Genomic DNA, 21,990 nt, shown 5'->3' with positions numbered 1-21,990 from the left:
CTAGTTTTTTGTTGTTGTTGTTGTCTCTATTTCTGTTTTCAGGTCTTGAACAGTTTGAATTGTTTCCTTCATCTGTTTGATAGTTTTTCCTTGGCTTTCCTAGCAGTCTTTAAGAGATTTACTGATTTCTTGCTTTTTTGGTTAGTTGTTTCTTCCATTTATTTAATTGATTTTCTCACATCTATGTTGAGGACTTCTATCATTTTAATGAAGTTGTTTTTAAGGACTTTCTCTTCTGTTTCATCTGCATTGGTATGTTCAGACATTAATTTCGTAGAATCCATAGACACTAATGTGGTCATATTGGTTATTCTGTTGTTGAATATGTTTTATATTGTTTTCTTCCCATCCATTTTTCCAGTGAGAGCTTGTGGGTTCTTTTCCTCTTGTGGTGGATATGGTTCTAAGGTTCACATCTGCTGGGCTCAAGCTGATCCAATATTCTAATGGGTCTCACAATTGGTGAAACTGGATGTGAGAAACTCTAAGTGGTAGGCCCAAGAATATCCAAGCAGGAGATATAGGGGATAGAAACCCTGAGCAGAGCCTACACTAATCTCAAGCATTGGGTGAAATGTGGAGGAGGGCCAAGACTGAGTTATGGCCAGATTCATGGTGGTTCTTGTTGGCAGGGCATGTCCACTCTAGGTGTGGAGCAGGTCCAGGAAGACCCAAGTAGGGGGATGTAGGGAGTTGAGGCTCCTGATTAGAGCCCACACTCACGTTAAGCAGAGTGAGGGATATTTGTTTCATTTTGATATAATTGCATACCTGTATTATTACCCACATCCATTTTCTCCATCTTACCTCTCCAATATGCACTCCCTTAGTTTTATTCAATTTTGTATGCTCTTTTTATTTTTACAATATGCCGTTGCACACATATGAGTTCCGAGGTCTCAAGTGAGTCTTAAACTTTTATCTGAATATTTGGAGTTAGGAATAAGAGAAGAGATATAGCATGCCACATTTGTCTTTTTCATCCTTTAAGTACTTAGTTAAAACACTCAGGAGGATCTTCTAAAAGTGCCTTTAATTTACCTGCAAATGCCATGATTTCATTATTCTTTGCTATATAATATTACAACATTTTGTAAATGTTCCATGATTTCATTATTCATTAAAACGTTTCAGAATTTTCTATTGTTTCCTTTACCAGCTTTCAAGAATAGTGTAGCAAGGAACATAGAAGATAAAATACCTGTGAAATTGGATATCAAGTGATTTAAGCTTATTCCAAGGAGATGTTTAGTGTTACACAGTACAAATAAACTATTTAAAGATAAGAATTCTCAACATTCTCTTCCAGAATTGCTATACAATACAGTAACCAAAGAAAATGATATCATTGCACTTCTTGTTTAATCTACAAGTGTCTGTGTTTATGTCTGTCTCTCTCTCTGTCTTTGACTTTGACTCTGTCTCTCTGTGTCTATGCCTCTCTCTCTCTCTCTCTCTTGCTGTGTATGTGTATACTTTCTTGTCAAATTACTATCTTCAGGCCTCAGGCCTATTTGGACTGGACTGGTTTTTTTCTTTTCTAATACTTAGAGTTTTAAAAATCCTAAGTTTTCTGGATATTTTTCATAACAAGCATACCTATTACACTTAGCATAAACTAACAACTTCCTGACTGCTAGATGTTACTGAAGAGCACAAGTCTCATGGATTGTACACGTCATTTATGAACTACAGAATACTGATTAGTTTGGGGTAAGAATAATATAGGTCAGTGCTATTATTTCTACATGTGAGTTCAGTAGGTCCTAATAGTTAGTTCCAAAAAAAGGCACACAAATACGACAAACAAAACTATTCTAAAAGATGCATGAAAGGAAATTGTTTTGTGGATGGTGGTGACATCATTATAATGAAGAGTTTAGTCATCAGAGAGAAAAATTACACAAATATTTTCTCTATGTGAGAAATCATCAACAAACATTATTTTAGAACACATTACTTGCAACATCCATGACAAACCACCTTTTTAGAAAAATGAAAAATATTTGTGGAGTATAGAATAAAATATTAAATACTGAAGTATTCTGTACATTCTGGGTCACAGACCGGAGTCGCAAAGTCAAATATTCTTTCTTCCACGTAATCCCTTCATTGTGACCCAAAGACTCAACCTTGTCATTTTTGACACTTGTGGAATGTTAATGTGCAATTCCAAATTTTAGATTTATAAAAATACCAGTGTAACCTACACTAAATTTGTTCTTCCTTCAAGTGCTTTTGTTTTCATTTAAACATCAGTAGCGATGAGTGGAGATTCGCCTTTATAATCCAATTACAGATTGGAAATATGCCTCTTTGTTCATTGACCTTTTTGAACAAAGTGGATGATTCACTGAATTCTGTTTATCAAAACCTAAGTTTTGGCTTCATACTCAGGAATAGTAAGAACAGAGGCATGATCCAGAATGATTTTACAGTTCCCCAAAACCTTAGATAATTGAATTGCTTTCAGAAGTTTGTGAATACTCAACAGTTAAGCATAGATATATTGTAATGTATATGTTATTGTTATCATTGGGAGTTTTCTTTGTATTTTCAGAAGGAATATTTACTGGCTACTTGGTTACTCCATTACATTATTTTCTATATACCTCTGTTCCAGTCAGTATTCATTTATGCTTGCCGTGTTTATTTTCATTAATGAGAGATTTCTTTGAACATCTCAATTCTTGTGATATTAAAATACTGTATTTCAATATCTTCCCAATGAAGGAAATTTCTGTAAATTATGTCTCAGTATCTCAAAATCTCCAATATCTGAATTTGGATAAAGTTCAACTCCGTCCTTTTCCCTCTGTCTACAATTTACAGTACAATGTAGAAATTCAATGATGATTTTCCTGAAAGTTTGCCTCTATGCTCTAAGATTTAAGTGTTTCAAGTGATCAGTTCTCCTAAATCTTTTCCAGATTGCTTCTTCAACATATGGATATCACATTTTTCTGAAAAGTAAATAATGTAAGTAATGATTTTTCCATACTGAAATGATTACCAATATCCTTTTTCATGTAATATTTACAAGCAATATATGCCTTGCTATTTTCAATAAGACAGTTGACATTCTATTATTCCCAAATTTACACTCATATTTGAACCCTGAAACACAATAAAAGAATTATGTTTTTGTTTACAACACAGTATGATTTAAATATCATGTAAATGAATTAACCACAATGATTTACGATGTTAATGCACTTTAATAATCTAATGAATGACAAATCATCTCTGAATCTCCAGCAGTGCCTTTGACTGAGGATTTAGGTTTCATCAAGTTCAATTTTCACCATTAATTCAAGCTGATGTCAGTTGCAAGAGTTTATTTTATTATCTCCTCTTTCTACACTACTGCCTTCTCGGTGTGGCTTGAACATACTCTGGTTGTCTCCACTGTTCTTGCAAGGCTGAATCCATGTGCATTCTTTATTTACTACATCATTACTTGTTCTCATTGTCCCAAATATCTAAAAGTTAACCAAGCTTAGCTCTCTTTCCACTTCTTTGTAAAAACCACAATACCTTTTCCATTCACTGATGTTTTCCATAAAGGAATTCCTATGTCCAATTTCCAAATTCATAGACTTTAATATGATCAGTTCTTGTAAAATATCTTCTGCTTTCCTTCTTAAATACAAAGATCTGTGTTTCATCTAGTTTTAGCTCTACTGTTTGGAGAAATTGAATGAAATTCTGTGATTTCAGACTATCATTACACTTATAAAGATGCTTATGAGAAATAATATATTATTCTCTTTGCTTGTCAAAATCTTTATAGATGGCCATTAATAACAGTCTGCATTACATTTTCCATCATGCACAGTGTTTTAATTTCTTGAATTAAAATCTATATTTTGGCCTCACTCTGTTTAGCAGGAACAAAAATTCTTTAAATATACTGTAGTTTACAAAGCTCAAAAGTGAAATAAGCATCAGAGTCTAAGAAGTAAATATAATTTATTTCAGAGGAGTGATAAATCAAGTCAAGATCACTAAACTAAAAAGTTCCCTGTGGCTTAACTTCATGTACAATCCTATGATTTTTGCTTCATAATTTCAGACTGAAGTCAGTTCAGCATGGATTTTATGTATTTTCTTCTGCCCTCACCTTATTCTTCTCTAAGACATTAATATACTATAAAATTCATTAAGTCTTCATTTGGGTGTAAGCAATGCATGGACACTGTTATGAATTTCATTTTTCCATTTGAACTTAAGTTTTGTGCATGGTGATTGATATGGATCTATCTGTTGCCTTTTACATGCCAGCATCCAGTTATTCCAGCCCCATTTGTTGAAGATGATTTCTTTTTTCCATTGTATAATTTTAGCTTCTTTGTCAAATATCAGGTATTCAAAAGTATGTGGGTTGGTATCAGTGACTTTTATTTGACTCTGTTGGTCTACCTGTCTGCTTTTGTGTCAATACCAAACTGTTTTCATAACTATAGCTCTATAATAGAGCTTGAAGTCAGGGACATCAACACCAATCCTGCCACACTGAATCTCTTAGAGAAGAAAGTGGGAAGTACCCTTAAAAGAATTGGTACAGGAGAATGCTTCCTGAACATAACACCAGTAGCACAGACACTGACATCAACAATTAATAAATGGGACCTCCTGAGACTGAGGAGCTTCTGCAGAGCAAAGGACACAGTTAACACGACAAAACAACAGTCCACACAATTGGAAAAGATATTCACAAACTCCACGTCTGAATGAGGGCTGAACTCCAACATTTACAAAGAAATCAAGAAGCAAGACTCCAGAACACCAAAGGATCCAATTGAAAAATGGGGTAGAGAACTAAATAGAGAATTCTCAATAGAGGAGTCCAAAATGTTCAAGACACACTTGAGAAAGTGCTCAATATTTTTAGCCATTAGGGAAATGCAAATCAAACAACTCTGAGATACCATCTCTCTCCCGTCACAATGGCTAAAATCAAAAACACTAATGACAGTTTATGCTCTAGAAGATGTGGAGAAAGGGGCACACTCCTCCACTGCTGGTGAGAATTCCAACTAGTGGAGCCACTTTGGAGATTAGTATGGAGATTCCTCAGAAACTTGGAAATGAGTCTACAACAATATGCAGCAATTCCAATTTTAGGCATATACCCAAAACATGTACCTCATTCGATAAGGACATCTGCTCAACTATGTTCATAGCAGCATTATTTGTAACTGCCAGAACCTATATTCCCCTCAACTGAAGAGGGAATAGAGAAAATGTGGTACATTTACACAATGGAGTATTTCTCAGCAGAAAAAAATGAAATCTTGAAATTTACAGGCAAATTTATGGCACTGGAAGAAACCATCCTGAGTGAGGTAACCCAGTCACAACAAGACAAGCATGGTATATACTCACTCATATATGTATTTTAGACATGGAGCATGGCATTACCAGCCCACAAAACCACTGCCAGAGAGTCTGAGGTGCAGAGAAGGACCCTAAGAGAGATATGCATGGTAACCTGGAGAAAGGTTAGGGGATGTGATCTCCTAATTGGATTGGGGATGGAGAAGGGGAGGGAAGAAGGAGATGGGAGAAAGACAGAGAGAAAAGAGTAGGGGAGAGGAGAACATGGGAGAGCAGGAATGTTAAGCCAGGGTAAGATTAGATGAGAAAAGGATGGGAGATACCAGAAAAGAGAGAGCCAGTGTAAGTTAGAAGACAGATCTGGCACTAGTGAGATCTTCACAGATCTACAATAATGACACCAACTGGCATTAAGGCTACCATAAATGCCCTCCCATGACTACCTTATATGCCATCCTAGAACTCTCATCCAATGGCTGATGGAGGTATACACAGACACCTACAGCTGTGAACCAAATTGAACTCCTGGGAGCAGTTGCAAAGAAGAGTGATGACCAAAGGAATCAAGATCGGGATGGCAAACCCACAGAGGCAGCTGACGTAAACAAGGGGGAGCACATGAACCCCAGAGTGATGACTGAGGGCCCAGCATGGGACTGATCCAGACACCCTCCCACCGAAATTGGATGACAGAGAGGAGACCTTGGCAATCTATGCGAACTGGGAGAATGGAGCAGTATTTATTCCTGGAATACAGAAAGACGCTGGGAACCCATACCACATGTAGGTATGCTCTCTCAGCCTGGAAACATGAGGAAGAACCTGGGCCCTTCCCGGGATTATGTGACAGACACCAGAATCCTATGAGATAGCCTGTTATTTTCCCAAAACACCGGAATGCAATTTCTCACAACTTTTTGATTACATTGACATTCTTCATACATGTTTCTTCAGGGCATGTGATTTTGTTCTCTTTCCTTAATATCCCACATAATATTTAATGGAAGAAGAAAAGTGAAATCACAGGAAAGAAGTCTTAGTATCAATAGATCCAGTTTAGAAGTATCTGAGTCCTGTGTCCTAAATGTGTTGTGTGGTTATCCATAGAGACCAAACCGCAAACTCTGACTTTCAAAGAAGCTCAAAATAGATAATTACATCATTTTGTCAGTCACTTTGACATTCTAAAAATAATTCCTAAGGAATGTTCTCATTCCTGTTGATGAGTATTTTTAATCTATTATTCTTATGTGGAGTTTATAATCCCAATTAGCTTTGCTTAATATCTAAGCAACATACACATTGTATAATTTTCAATAAATACGAAATATAAATTTAAAATAAATTTAAGAATAAATATAAACATAATACTTGATGTTTTATCGAATGATTGTTTACATTCTGACCCAGAGTCCCCTTATTGTGTTAAATTTTCACCCTTTACACCACTTGGAAACTTAGCTCAATGATTTTGTTTTCATCTTCATTGCACCATTATTCTGTATTAATGTCACAATCTTCAGCCCCACCCTACACACTATGCAATAACTCTCTCCTGATATATTTGTTCACTCAGTACCATAACTCACACTTGTGGATTTGGAAGAAGTAACTGCAAATAAGAAAAAATGATGTTTTGATAGATTGGTATGTATTACCTCATTCTGTCATTTATATTTCTTAATGCCATTTACTTGCAAAATTCATGATTTCATTTTTATTTGCAGCTGTATTATGTTGCATGGTTGATGAGGAACACATTGTCATTATCCATTTCTGAACTGAAGACTTTTTACATAGTTAGCATTTCTTAACTACTGTGAATGGAGCATTCATAAACATGGAACATTGAGATACCATCTCACTCCTGTCAGAATGGCTAAAATCAAAAACACCAAGGACAATTTACACTGGAGAGGATGTGGTGAAAGGGGGACACTCCTCCATTGCTGGTGGGAGTGCCAACTGGTTCAGCCACTTTGGAAATCAGTATGGAGATTCCTCAGAAAACTGGGAATAAACCTACCACAAGACCCAGCAACTGCACTCTTAGGCATATATCCAAAAGATGCCCATTCATACAACAAAGATGTCTGTTCCACTATGTTCATAACAGCATTATTTGTAATAGCCAGAACTTACAAGCATACATAGATGTCCCTCAACCAAAGAGTGGATAGAGAAAATGTGGTACATTTACACAATGGAGTACTATTCAGCAGAAAAAAACAATGGAATCACTGAGATTCAGCAGGCAAATGGATGACACTAGAAGAAACCATCCTGAGTGAGGTATCCCAGTCACAAAAAGAGAAACAAAGCATGTACTCTCTCATATATGGATTTTAGACATAGATCTGGGGAGTGCCAGCCCACAATCCCATGGCCAGAGAGTCTGGGAAACAGAAACTTCATTTAGTGGCTGATCAAAGAAGAGGCAGACTCCCTTGGTTAAGTACTGTGCTGAACTCAAGAAAGCCAGTAACAGAGAGGGAGGACTGATGACCAAAGGGATTAAGACTGGGCTGGTTTAAGACCCAGAAACAGCTGACCTGACAAAGGTTAACTCTTGAATCCCAGGTATCAGCCTGGGAATCCAGCATGGGACTGATCAAGACACCCTGAATGTGAGTGTCAGTGAGGAGGCCTAGGTAATCTATTGAGCCAAGGGCAGCAGATCAATACCCATCCCGAGTATACACATGGACTTTGGACTCCCATCGAACAATGTTAGGTGCACTCTCACCCTGAACTCTTGGGGAAGGGTCTAGGCCCTGCCCTATATGAAATGACAGCCTATGGACACCCCAATGGAGGGCCTCACCCTCCCTGGGGGAATAAGGGGACAATGGGTGGGTTGGAGGAAGGGCACGGGAGGAGAGGAGGGAAAGGGAGAGGGACCTGGAACTGACTTCTGAAGCAACCTTGTTTCTTATCTAAATTTAAACTGAAAAATAAATAAATACAAAATAAAATAAAAAAAATAAATCATAGCAGGGTCCAGACACTGCCCTAAGATTCCAGGCTGAGAGTGCATCCCTCTTTGTGTTATGGACACAGGAAGTCTGTTTGTATGTCAGCGATAATCACTGATCCACTGCCCAGGGACCCAAAGTTTGCCCAGGTCTCCTCACTGACTCTCACACTCAGGGGGTCTTGATGAGTCCCATGCTGGCCTCCTAGCTTTCAGTCTGGGGTCCAAGAGCTCTCCCCTGTTCAGATCAGCTGTCTGTGATGGTTTTGCCTGTCCATTCTTTGCCAATTTGCTCATCGCTCCTCTCTCTGTCACTGGGTTCCATGGGTTCAGTTCAGTGTTTAACTGTGGGTGTTTGCCTCTTCTTCCATCAGTCACTGGATGAAGCCTCTGGGATGGTTATAAACATCAAGTTCATTATCAGGAATGGGTATTCATGGTGGTCTCTCCACTATTGTTTAGCTTGCAATTTGATGTCATCACTTTAGATCACTAGAGGTCTCACTGGTGCCAGATCTGTCTTCTAACCTATGATTCCCTCTTCCAGCTATTCTACCCCCACTCAACCTTCCTGATCCCCCATGACCTACTCTCTCTTCCTCTTCTCCCCCTCTCTTTTTCCCCACTCCCACTCCCCCCACACCTCTGTGTTCCCAGTCTGTTAAGAATATCTTGCCTCATTCCTCTGCTCTGGGGTACCATGCATATCTCTCTTAGGTTCTTTCCTGTTTCCCAGACTTTCTGTCAGTGGAATTGCAGACTAGCACTATCCTGACCCATGTCTAAATTCCATATATGAGTAAGTATATGCCATGTCTCTTTGTGACTGGAGTTACCTCACTCAGGATGTTTAATTCTAGTGCCATCCATTTACCAGGGAATTTCAAGATTCCATTGTTTTTTTCTGCTGAGTAATACTCCATTGTGTAAATGCACCACCACATTTTCTCTATCCACTCTTCAGTTTAGGGGCAACTAGGTTGCTTCTAGGTTCTGGCTATTATAAATAAGGCTGCTATGAACATAGTGGAGGAGATGTCCTTGTTGTATGAAGTTGCATCTTTTGGATATATGCCAAAGAGTAGATTTGTTCGATCTTGTGAGACGTTGATTCCCATTTTCCTATGGAAACTCCATGCTGATTTCCGAAGTGGCTGTATGAGTTGGCACTCCCACCAGCAATGGAGGAGTGTTCCCCTCTCTCCACTTCCTCTCCAGCATAAATTGTCTTTGATATTATTGATTTTAGCTATTCTGACAGGAGTAAGATCGTATCTCAGAATTGTTTTGATTAGCATTGCCCTGATGGCTAAGGATGTTGAGCACTTTCTTAAGTGTCTCTTGGCCATTTTAGCCTTCTCTATTGAGAATTTTCTATTAGTTCTGTACCCCACCTTTTAATTGGATCCTTTGGTGTTTTGGAGATTTGCTTCTTGAGTTCTTTGTAAATTTTGAAGATTAGCCCTCTGTCAGATGTGGGGTGAGTGAATATCTTTTCCCATTCTGTGGACTGCCTTTTTGTCTTGTTGACTGTCCTTTGTCTTATAGAAGCTTCTTAGTTTCAGGAGGTCCCATTTAATATTTGTCAATCTCAGTGCCTGTGCTACTGGTGTTATGTTCAGAAAGTGGTCTCCTGTAGCAACTCGTTGAAGAATATCTCCCAGTTTCTCTTCTAAGACTTTCAGTGTGGTTGGTTTTAAGTTGAGATCTTTGATCCATTTGGACTTAAGATTTGTACAAGGCAATAGACATCGATCAATCTGCAGTCTTTTTCATTCCAATACCCAGTTATGCCAGCACCATTTGTTGAAGATGCTTTCTTTTGTCCATTGTATAGTTTTAGCTTCTTTGTCAAAAATGAAGTGTTCATAATTGTGTGGTTTCAAATCAGGGTTTTCAATTTGCTTCCATTTGTGTACCTGTGTATTTTTGTGCCAATACCAAGCTGTTTTCCCCGACTATAGCTCTATAATAGAGCTTAAAGTCAGGTATGGCAATGCCTCCTTGACTTCCTTTATTGTATAGGGTTATGTTGGATATCCTGAGCCTGTTGTTTTTCCATGTAAAGTTGATTATTTTTCTTTCAATGCCTGTGGAGAATTGTGCCAGAATTTTGATAGGTATTGCATAGGTAGACTTCTTTTGGCAATATTGCAATTTTTATTATGTTGATCATACAAATCCAAGAGCATGGGGGATCTTTCCCTTTTTTGGTATCTTCTTTGATTTCTTTCTTTCAAGACTCAAAATTCTTGATATGCAGGTCTTTCACTTCCTTGCTTAACATTATCCCCAGATATTTGATGCTGTTTATGGCTATTGTAAAGGGTGATGTTTCTCTGGTTTCTTTCTCAGTCACTTCATCATCTTTATTTAATAGGGCCACTGATTTTTTTGAGGTAACCTTGTATCCGGTCACTTTGCTGAAGGTGTCTATCAGCTCTAGGAGTTCCATTGCAGAGTTTTTCAGGTCACATATATAAACTATCATATCATCTGCAAATAGTGAAACCTTGACTTCTGCTTTTCCTATTTGTATCCCCTTCATCTCCTTTTGTTGTCTTGTTCCTCTAGCTAGGACTTCAAGTACAATATTGAAGAGATATGGAGAGAGTGGACAGCCTTGTCTTGTTCCTGATTTCAGAGGAATTGCATTGAGTTTCTGTTCATTTAGTTTGAATTTGGCTGTTGGTTTACTGTATATTGCATTTATTATGTTCAGGTATGTTACTGTTATCGCTGATCTCTCTAGGACCTTTATCATGAAATGGTGCTGAATATTGTCAAAGGCTTTTTCAGCATCTAGTGAGATGATCATGTATATATTTCTGTTGTATTCTATGAGGTTGATGAATGTAACAGGAAACACAAGCTCACAAAAAATTCCCACTCTTCTACCTCCTTTGACCTTCATACCCTTCTAAAAAAGTGATGCTTGAGCCTCATATGCATGAGTGTTTTACAGATGAACCCACTGGGCTTGGGACTCATAACTCTTCATTTACATTAGTTATGGATTGTTAGAGGTTCTTGTTGACAAAAAAGTTGCCTGTTGAGGAGGAAAAATACTAAGATCACAAGTGTGCAAAAAGAAAAATGATTAGGTATCTGTTAGAGATTATGATGGTTTAGTAAAGTGGTCCTTTTATGTAGTCCAAAAGATTCATGTCTACCAGTAGGTAGCTAAATTTTCAATATCAGCCATTGTTCAACTGGGTCTTAAATCCACTGAGAGGTGTTGGTTGTTGTTGGATGATATTTTTCTTGTGTTCTGACAAGTAAATTTTGCTGAGAGATAAAATGCTAGATCTAGCCATTAGTGAACCAAATATGTAAGGCTGGGCTTGAACATATCTTTAATCCCAGCAATTCAGAGGATTGAATCAGTCAAAAACAGATGCAGACAAGGCCATGGTAGGGGTTGCTCACAACTTTAATCCTGGCACTTGGGATGATGAATCAACAAGATTGGAAGTTTGAGGAAACCCTGAATTTCCTGAGGTTGAAGCAGTTGGAAAGGGAAACAGCATGGAAGTACTGGTTCAAGACTTTACTCCCAGAATTAGGAAGGTGAAGGGAAGATTACAAGGTGGGTAGAGACAGGAAGTAGGTCCATTGAGTGTGATGATTTGTAGAGACAGGATCTCCTCCATTTAGTCTGAGAATTCTGAGAGGGAAGTATTCTCTAGTGGATGCTCTTCTTCTCTGATCACTCAGTTTTCAATCTCAATATCTGGTTCTGTTCATTTCTTAATAAGAGTAATTAAGGTGTTGCTTTAGGTGACCAGCAAATGATTTTTGCCCCTACTATATTCTTTAGTGCCAGGATGACAGTTGATGTGATTTAGAGGTCCTTGTTTTGTTCCCTTCTTTGCAAGGCAGCTTGGTTCTTCTCGACCCATGAAAGCTATTCCCCGTGGAGCAATTTACATTGTTTTGAAACAATGTCTCTGTGTATTTCAACTTTCCTAGACTCACATTGTCGATGTGGCTGGTCTTGAACTCACAGTTTCCCAGTACATGCCTCCTGAGTACCTTGTTAAAAATTTTCATGAACCTTATGAATCAGACTTAAATGTGTTTTCAATTTGTATTATTTGCTCTGAAGACTTCATTAACTTGAACGCATACTGTAGAGCAGGATTTTGCCAAATCACAGAGATATGTCTGCGTCTCCTTGCTGAAAGCTGGGACTAAAGGGGTGTGCAGTCTTCACAGTCCTGTATCGTGTCTTGGCAATTACACAAAGTAATTGCACAGGCTACAGGTCACAAATGTGTGATCACCTGATTCTCTTGTTTATTGTCAATAAAGACTTATATTACACTAAATTGAAAACTCTAATTTTAATGGATGAATATAACTCACCAAATATAACATCATAAAATATTTAAAGAAATCATTGCTAGCAATGTAACTGAAGCAGGTATGAAATGCCAACTTTCAACAGCACCATGACAAGCTTGACAGGATTCTGTCAAAACTCCAGAGAAAAAACTAACAGAAAAGTTGCTTAAATTATTTCTTGACATTTGGGTTGTGCTTTAACAAGCCTTAAATCCCAGGACTCAGGTGTCTGAACCAGCCTGGTGGTCACAGTTACAGTACAGTCTTTACTACACAATGAAACTCTTTATCAAAATAAACAGCTCCAAATAAACAAACACATAAAACAAATTGAATCACACATAAAAAGAGAATTCAAGTGCCTGTCGGTTTCACCTGAAATTAAACAGGATAATGATCAGGGTAAGGTGGCATATTTCTTTATTCTCAGCACAATATAAATAGGTAAGTAGATCTCTGTCAGTTTGAAGTCATCATTTTTCATAAAGGGAGTGCCAATTCAGTCAGCCTGTTTTTCAGACAAACACACTCTTTAAAAAAGAAAATAAAACAGATATAATTATAAAAGAAACAGAGAAAATATTGATTGACATGGTCATTTATACAAAATTCTGCGCAGGGTTGGATGGCGCAAGCCATTATTACCAGCAGATCTTTAAGGCCAGCTGATTCTACAAAGCGCCTTGCAGGACTGCCAGTGATACACAGAGAAATGGTAATTCAAAAAGCCAGTTTTCCATTAAAAACAATTTCACACACATATATTTATATACACACACACAGACTTTGTGAGTTTATATATACATACCGTAAACACTCTCATCTCCAACCTCTCTACTATCCTTGTCCAAATTTCCAACCAATCTCTCTATTATTTTCCTTTTTATTCATATTGTTTGGAAGCCACTGAGATTAGCCAGGGCCATGTGTGAAACAGTGGATTTGGAGCTATGTGTTGGAATCTGGTGGGCTTAACAGAGGACTGCACTTAAGGCATTGATTCTTCTCTTTATATCCATCCATAGACAATATTACGGAGGGAAACTGTATGACCCTGTGAGATTTTCCTTTAGTAGACTGATTGTTGTCTAGTGTGAGTTTAGTGAATGTAAGTGCAGATGCGTTTGGTTACTGATTAAGTTATTTTTGTGGAGTCTAGAGAAGGGCATGACTGAAGTCATTCTCTACTTTCCCTTCTTATTTATAACCACCCTTCTGTTCCTTAATATTTCCATAGCCATGGACAGATAGTGTAAGTGATGTTTTTAGCCAAGAAATCACATACCTGTAGTGAAATTATGTTTGTTATCTAACAAATTAAGCTTATCTGAAGATCAGATTGCAGAGCTATGTCACTAATTAACTACACAGCTAAGTCACTGGTTAGATAATGAGGCCAGTTAATTCCTGCGATACCTTTAATACCAGCACTAAATAGGCAGAGGTTGCTGGATCTCTGTGAGTTCAAAGCCACCCTGTCTTACACAAGAAGGAATCAGTCTAAAAGAGAAACATCCTCTCTCCCAGCACTGAAGATCACAAGATATTTATCCTTGTACTAGGAAAGGGGAAATGGGAGGTATATAGATGGTTAGAGACAGGAATATAAGTAAGGAGGAGAAAGAACAGTGCAGTCTGAGGTTAGATGGGGAGCATTGCAGTCTGAGGATTTCTGGAGACAGGATTGCCTATATTGATCTGAGGTAGAGGTAAAACCTACTCTCTCATAAATGGATTTTAGACATAGATCTAGGTAGTGTCAGCCTACAATCCCATGGATAGAGAGTCTGAGAAACAACCTATATTCAGTGGCTGATGAAAGAAGAGGCAGACTCCTATGGCTAAGCACTGTGCTGAACTCAAGAAATCCAGTGAGAGAGGGAGGACTGATGACCAAAGGCATTAACAATGGGCTGGTTTAACCCCCAGAAACAGCTGACCTGACACGGGTTTCCTCTTGAATCCCAGACTGATGCCTGGGAATCCAGCATGAGACTGATCAAGACACCCTGAATGTGTGTGTCAGTGAGGAGGCCTATGTAATCTATTGAGCCTTGGGTAGTAGATCAGTATTTATCCAGGGCATACAAATGGACTTTGGACTTCCATCCAACAATGAGAGATGCACTATCACCCTGAACTCTTGGGGGAGGGTCTAGGCCCTTCCCTGGATGAAATGATAGACTATGGACACCCCATGTAGGGCCTCATCCTCCCTTGGGAAATGAGGGGATATTGGTGGGATTGGTGGGAGGGCACTGGAGGAGGGGAGGGAATGGAAGATGGACTTGGAATTGACATGTGAAGCAACCGTGTTTATAATTTAAATTTAAATTAATACATATATATATAAACTATATGATCATCTAAATAAATACAGTAAAAACTTGAAAAAAAGAGCTACTGCTGTTTTACATTGCTGATCTCCATGCATGTTTTATTTGTTAGATTACATACAAAGTATCACTTAACATAACTTATTAATTCTCTGCAACTAGTAGATCCAAGAATCTCTGCATGCACATGGAGGTGGGTGGGGTAGTGATTTGATGGGGGGTTGAGAGGGATCACATTCTGATTGAGATAAGGAAGAAAAACTTGCTTCTGAGTTATTAAAATGCCACCATCTACTGGAGAGAGCAATGCAGTGCAGCATGTACTTATCCCTTAACAGTTTTCTTCTTTTGTTTTTCTTTTAGAATTGGAAGCAGTTGAAGCAATACTAGTTATTATTAAGGTCTTTTTTATTTTTAAATTTAAATTAGAAACAGAGTTGTCTCAAGTGTCAATCCCAGGTCCCTCTCCCTCTCCTCCTCCCATGACCTCTCACCAACCCCCCAATCCTCCACTCCCCCAATCCCAATCCATGACCCATGTAGGGTGAGTCACTCCTTTGGGATTAGACATAGACTGTTATTTCATTCAGGGCAAGGCCTTGGCCTCCCCCAAGTGTCCAGGCTGAGAGAGCTACTCTCATTGTGGGATGGGAACCCAAAGTACATTTGTATACCAGGGATAAATACTGATGTACTGCCTAAGGCCCCATAAATTGCCTAGGCCTCCTCACTGACACCTACATTAATGGGGACTGAATCAGTCCCATGTTGGATTACCTGCCCTCAGTCTTGGGTTCAAGATCACCTCCTTGTTCAGATCAGCTGTTCCTGAGGGTTAAACAAGCCCTGTATTTATCCCTATGCCCATCAGTCTCTCCTCTCTGTCACTGGATCCCTTGCAATCACTGAACTGAATGCCAGCAATACTGGACTTTTATGAAGGTGTTGGCAATGGACTTCTTTTTTGTTGTTTAAATTGGAAAAAAGCTTGCTTCACATGTCAATCCCAGCTCCCTCTCGGTCTTCTCCTCCCCTACCACCAATAACCTCCCAATCCCCCACCAAATCGGCATTCTCTATCCTAGAGAAACTCAGACCATCCATTGGTGATCTCCGAAGTCTGTCTTATCATCTAGGGCAGGGCCTAAGCCCTCCCCCCAAATGTTCAGGGTGAGTGAGCATGCTTCCATGTGGAATGGGCTCCTAAATTCCAGTTGTATGCCAGGGATAAATACTAGCAGGGGAGAGGTTCCTCTGGCAGCATCAGGTAAACAGGCCTGTTTCCCGGCCTGTGCTCCAGTGCCTGCAGATCACCTGGGAACTGCACAGAGCTCCCAATCCCGGCGGGAGCCAAGCACCCCAGACACCAGATCTTCTCTTCTGCCAACGAGACCAGGAAAGGAGAGGAGGCTGGGAGTCCAGGGAAGCAGCTGTTCCTCTGGCAGCAGAAGGTAAACAGGCGTGCTTCCCGGCCTGTGCTCCAGTGCGCGCAGATCGCCTGGGACCTGCAAAGAGCTCCCAATCCCGGTGGGAGCCAAGCACTCGAGACTCCAGATCTTCTCTCCCACCAACGAGAGTAGGAAACCAGAGGACCCAGGGAGACCAGGGCAGGAGCTGTTCTGGATCAAGTACAACAGGACCCAGCATAGGGTCCAGGGAACCAGGTAAGAGGATAAGTGCCCCAGATTCCTATTCTTCTTCTCCACCCACGGGACCAGCATTCAGACAAGGAATAGAAGAACCACCACATTATTGGAATTGCTAGCACCCACCAAAAGGGAACTTTGGTCCTCAGACCAGTAAGGGGCTCTTTCTGCACCCACTAGAAGAAGAGATGGGAAAGAGACAATACAAAAACACAGTTAGCAACAGAAAAACAAATATGACACCGCCAGATTCTAGAGACTCCACACCAGCAAGAAACCAACATTCCAATGGGAACGAAGCAGAAGAGAACGGCCTTAAAAGCACTTTCATGAAAATGATAGAGGCCCTAAAAGAGGATATTGGAAAATCCCTCAAAGAAATGGAAGAAAAAACAAACCAAAAAATGCAAGAAATGGAAGAAAAACAAACCAAAAAAGGCAGGAAATGGAAGAAGAAACAAAGCACAAAATGCGAGAAATGGAACAAAAAGCAAACCAAAAAATGCAAGAAATGGAAGAAAGAACAAACCAAAAAATTCATAAAAGGCAACAAACGGACGAACAGATAAAAAGAAAATTGCAAGAAGCAATGCAAACACTGCAAGAGTTGAAAACTGAAATAGAGTCATTAAAAAACACAATCTGAAGAAAGGCAGAAAATAGAAAAGCTGGACAATCAGGCACTACCAATACAAGCATTACCAACAGAATAGAAGAGATGAAAGAGAGAATCTCAAGTGTTGAAGATACGCTAGGAGAAAAGGATTTATCAACCAAAGAAAACTTTAAATCCAACAAATCCTTAACACAAAACATCCAGGAAATATGGGACACCATGAAAAGACCAAACCTAAGAATAATAGGTATAGAAGAAGGAGAAGAAATCCACCTCAAAGGGGCAGAAGGCATATTCAACAAAATCATAGAAGAAAACTTTCCCAACCTTAAGAAAGACATGCCAATGAAGGTACAAGAAGCCTACAGAACACCAAATAGAATGGACCACAAAAAAATCCCCTTGCCACATAATAATCAAGAAACCAAACATACAGAATAAATAAAGAATACTAAGAGCAGCCAAGGAAAAATGTCAAGTAACATATAAAGGCAGACCTATCAGAATTACACCTGATTTCTCCATGGAAACGCTGAAAGCCAGAAGGTCCTGGATAGATATTCTACCTACACTAAGAGACCATGGATGCCAGCCCAGACTACTATACCCGGCAAAGCTCTCAATCACTATAGACGGAGAAAACAAGATATTCCATGACAAAACTAGATTCAAGCAATATGTGTCCACTAACCCAGCCCTACAGAAAATTTTGGAAGGAAAACTCCAACCCAAGGAAGCTAACTACAACCAGAAAAACATAAGCATTAGAGAATCCCTCTCTACCAACAGCCAAAAGAACAAAGGGGTGAAATTCCACCCATAATTCCACCACCAACAACCATTGCAAATCGAAGAAGGATGAGCAATCAATGGTCATTAATATCCCTCAATATTAACGGCCTTAACTCACCCATAAAAAGACACAGACTAGCAGAATGGATTCGAAGACAGAACCCTTCCTTCTGCTGCATACAAGAAACACACCTCACCCTTAAAGACAGACATTACCTGAGAGTTAAAGGTTGGGAAAAATTGTTTTCAAACAAATGGACCCAAGAAACAAGCAGGGGTAGCAATCCTAATATCTAACAAACTAGACTTTAAAATAAAATCAATCAAAAGAGATGAAGGAGGTCATTACATACTCATCACAGGTGAAACCCACCAAGATGAAGTGTCTAGCCTGAACATCTATGCCCCAAATACAAAGGCATCCACATTCGTTAAAGAAACATTATTAGAACTTAAACCTCGTCTAAAGCCCCACACAGTTATAGTGTGAGATTTCAACACACCACTCTCACCACTAGACAGGAATACCAAACAGAAACTCAACAAAGAAGCAAAGGGTCTAATAGAAGTAATGACCCAACTGGGATTAACAGATATCTATAGAACATTTCATCCACATAAAAAAGAATATACCTTCTTCTCACCACCATATGGAACCTTCGCAAAAATCGACCACATACTTGGCAACATATCAAACCTCAGCAGCTACAAAAAAATTGGAATAACTCCATGCATCTTATCAGACCACCATGCTTTAAAATTAGAATTCAACAACAACACAAATTGCAGAAAACCTACAAACTCATGGAAATTGAATAATGCTCAACTGCACCATCCCTGGGTCAAAGAAGAAATAAAAAAAGAAATTAAAGACTTCCTCGAATTCAATGAGAATGAAGACACAACATACCCAAACCTATGGGACACATGAAGAAACAGGAAAACAGTTATACCAGAGAATTAACATCACAGCTAAAAGCTCTAGAACACAAAGAAGCAAACTCCCCCAGGAGGAGTAGACGCCAGGAAATAATCAAATTGAGGGCTGAAATCAACAAAGTAGAAACCAGGAAAACAATACAAAGAATCAATGCAACGAAGAGTTGGTTCTTTGAGAAAATCAACAAGATAGACAAACCTTTGTCCCAACTTACCAAACAGCAGAGAGTGAACACGCAAATTAACAAAATCAGAAATGAAAAGGGGGACATAACAACAGACTCTGAGGAAATCCAGAGAATCATTAGGTCATACTTTGAAAACCTGTACTCCACAAAATTCTAAAATTTAAAGGAAATGGATGACTTCCTGGACAGCTATCATTTGCCAAAACTAAATCAAAAACAGATAAGCAATTTAAATAGACCTATAACCCCTATGGAAATAGAAGCTGTCATCAAAAGTCTCCCAACCAAAAAAAGGACAGGTCCAGATGGCCTCAGTGCAGAATTCTACCAGAAATTCAAAGAACAGCTTATACCAATTCTTCTCAAAGTGTTCCACACAATAGAAGCAGAAGGGTCTTTGCCAAACTCTTTCTATGAGGCTTCAATAACCTTGATCCCCAAGCCACACAAAGATACAACCAAGAAAGAGAACTTCAGACCAATATTCCTCATGAACATTGATGCAAAAATACTCAATAAAATACTGGCAAATCGGATCCAAGAACACATCAAAACAATCATTCACCAGGATCAAGTAGGTTTCATCCCAGGGATGCAGGGATGGTTCAACATACGAAAATCCATCAACGTAATCCACCATATAAACAAGCTGAAAAACAAAAATCACATGATCATCTCACTAGATGCTGAAAAAGCCTTTGACAAAATCCAACACCCCTTCATGATAAACGTCTTGGAGAGATCTGGGATAACAGGGACATACTTAAACATAATAAAAGCCATATACAGTAAACCAACAGCCAACATCAAACTAAATGGACAGAAACTCAACGCAATTCCTCTAAAATCAGGAACAAAACAAGGCTGTCCACTCTCTCCATACCTTTTCAACATGGTACTTGAAGTTCTAGCTATTGCCATACGACAACAAATGGGGATCAAGGGGATACAAATCGGGAAGGAAGAGGTCAAACTTTCACTGTTTGCAGACGATATGATAGTTTACATCAATGACCCAAAGAACTCTACCAGGGAACTCTTACAGCTGATTAACACCTTCAGCAAAGTGGCAGGTTACAAGATCAACTCAAGAAAGTCAGTAGCCCTACTATATACAGATGATAAAAGGGCTGAAAGAGAAATCAGAGAAACATCACCCTTTACAATTGCCACAAACAACATAAAATACCTTGGGGTAACGCTAACCAAACAAGTGAAAGACCTGTATCGTAAGAACTTTGAATCTTTAAAGAAAGAAATTAAAGAAGCCCTCAGAAAATGGAAAGATCTCCCATGCTCTTGGATAGGTAGGATCAATGTAGTAAAAATGGCAATCCTGCCAAAAGCAATCTACAGATTCAATGCTATCTCCATTAAAATCCCAGCACAATTCTTCACAGACCTTGAAAGAAAAATAATCAATTTTGTATGGAAAAACAAAAGACCCAGGATAGCCAAAACAACCGTGTTCAACAAGGCAACGTCCGGAGGCATCACTATCCCTGACCTCAAGCTCTATTATAGAGCTATAGTCCTGAAAACAGCTTGGTATTGGCACAAAAATAGACAGGCAGACCAATGGAATCGAATTGAAAATACGGGTATTAACCCACACACGTACGAACATCTGATCTTTGACAAAGAAGCTAAAAATATACAATGGAATAAAGAAAGCATCTTCAACAAATGGTGCTGGCATAATTGGAGACTGGCATGTAGAAGAATGCGGATCGATCCATGTTTATCTCCATGCACAAAACTTAAGTCCAAATGGATCAAAGACCTCAACATAAATCCAGCCACGCTGAAACTCTTAGAAGAGAAAGTGAGTGGTACCCTTGAACGAATTGGTACAGGAGACAGCTTCCTGAACGTAACACCAGTAGCACAGACAGTGAGATCAACAATTAATAAATGGGACCTACTGAAACTGAGAAGCTTCTGTAAGGCAAAGGACACAGTCAGTAAGACAAAAAGGCAGCCCACAGAATGGGAAAAATAATTCACTAATCCCACATCTGACAGAGGGTTGATCTCCAAAATTTACAAAGAACTCCAGAAGCAATTCTCCAAAACAGCAAACGACCCAATTAAAAAGTGGGCTGCAGAACTAAATAGAGAGTTTTCAATAGAGGAGTCTAAAATGGCTGAGAGTCACTTGAGAAAGTGCTCAACATCCTTAGCCATCCGGGAAATGCAAATCAAACAACTCTGAGATACCATCTCACTCCTGTCAGAATGGCTAAAATCAAAAACACCAATGACAATTTATGCTGGAGAGGATGTGGTGAAAGGGGGACACTCCTCCATTGCTGGTGGTAGTGCCAAGTGGTTCAGCCACTTTGGAAATCAGTATGGAGATTCCTCAGAAAAATGGGAATAAACCTACCACAAGACCCAGCAACTGCACTCTTAGGCATATATCCAAAAGATGCCCATTCATATAACAAAGATGTCTGTTCCACTATGTTCATAGCAGCTTTATTTGTAATAGCCATAACTTGGAAGCAGCCTAGATGTCCCTCACCCGAAGAGTGGATAGAGAAAATGTGGTACATCTACACAATGGAGTACTATTCAGCAGAAAAAAATAATGGAATCATGAGATTCGCAGGCAAATGGATGACACTAGAAGAAACCATCCTGAGTGAGGTAACCCAGTCACAAAAAGAGAAACTTGGCATGTACTCTCTCATATATGGATTTTAGACATAGATCTGGTTAGTGCCAGCATACAATCCTATGGCCAGAGAGTCTGGGAAACAGAAACTTCATTTACTGGCTGGTTAAGTACTGAGCTGAACTCAAGAAA

The sequence above is a fragment of the Mesocricetus auratus genome, unplaced genomic scaffold (genome assembly GCF_017639785.1).
Source record: "Mesocricetus auratus isolate SY011 unplaced genomic scaffold, BCM_Maur_2.0 Super-Scaffold_100035, whole genome shotgun sequence".
Taxonomy (NCBI): domain Eukaryota; kingdom Metazoa; phylum Chordata; class Mammalia; order Rodentia; family Cricetidae; genus Mesocricetus; species Mesocricetus auratus.
Note: the sequence above shows the minus strand (reverse complement) of the source record.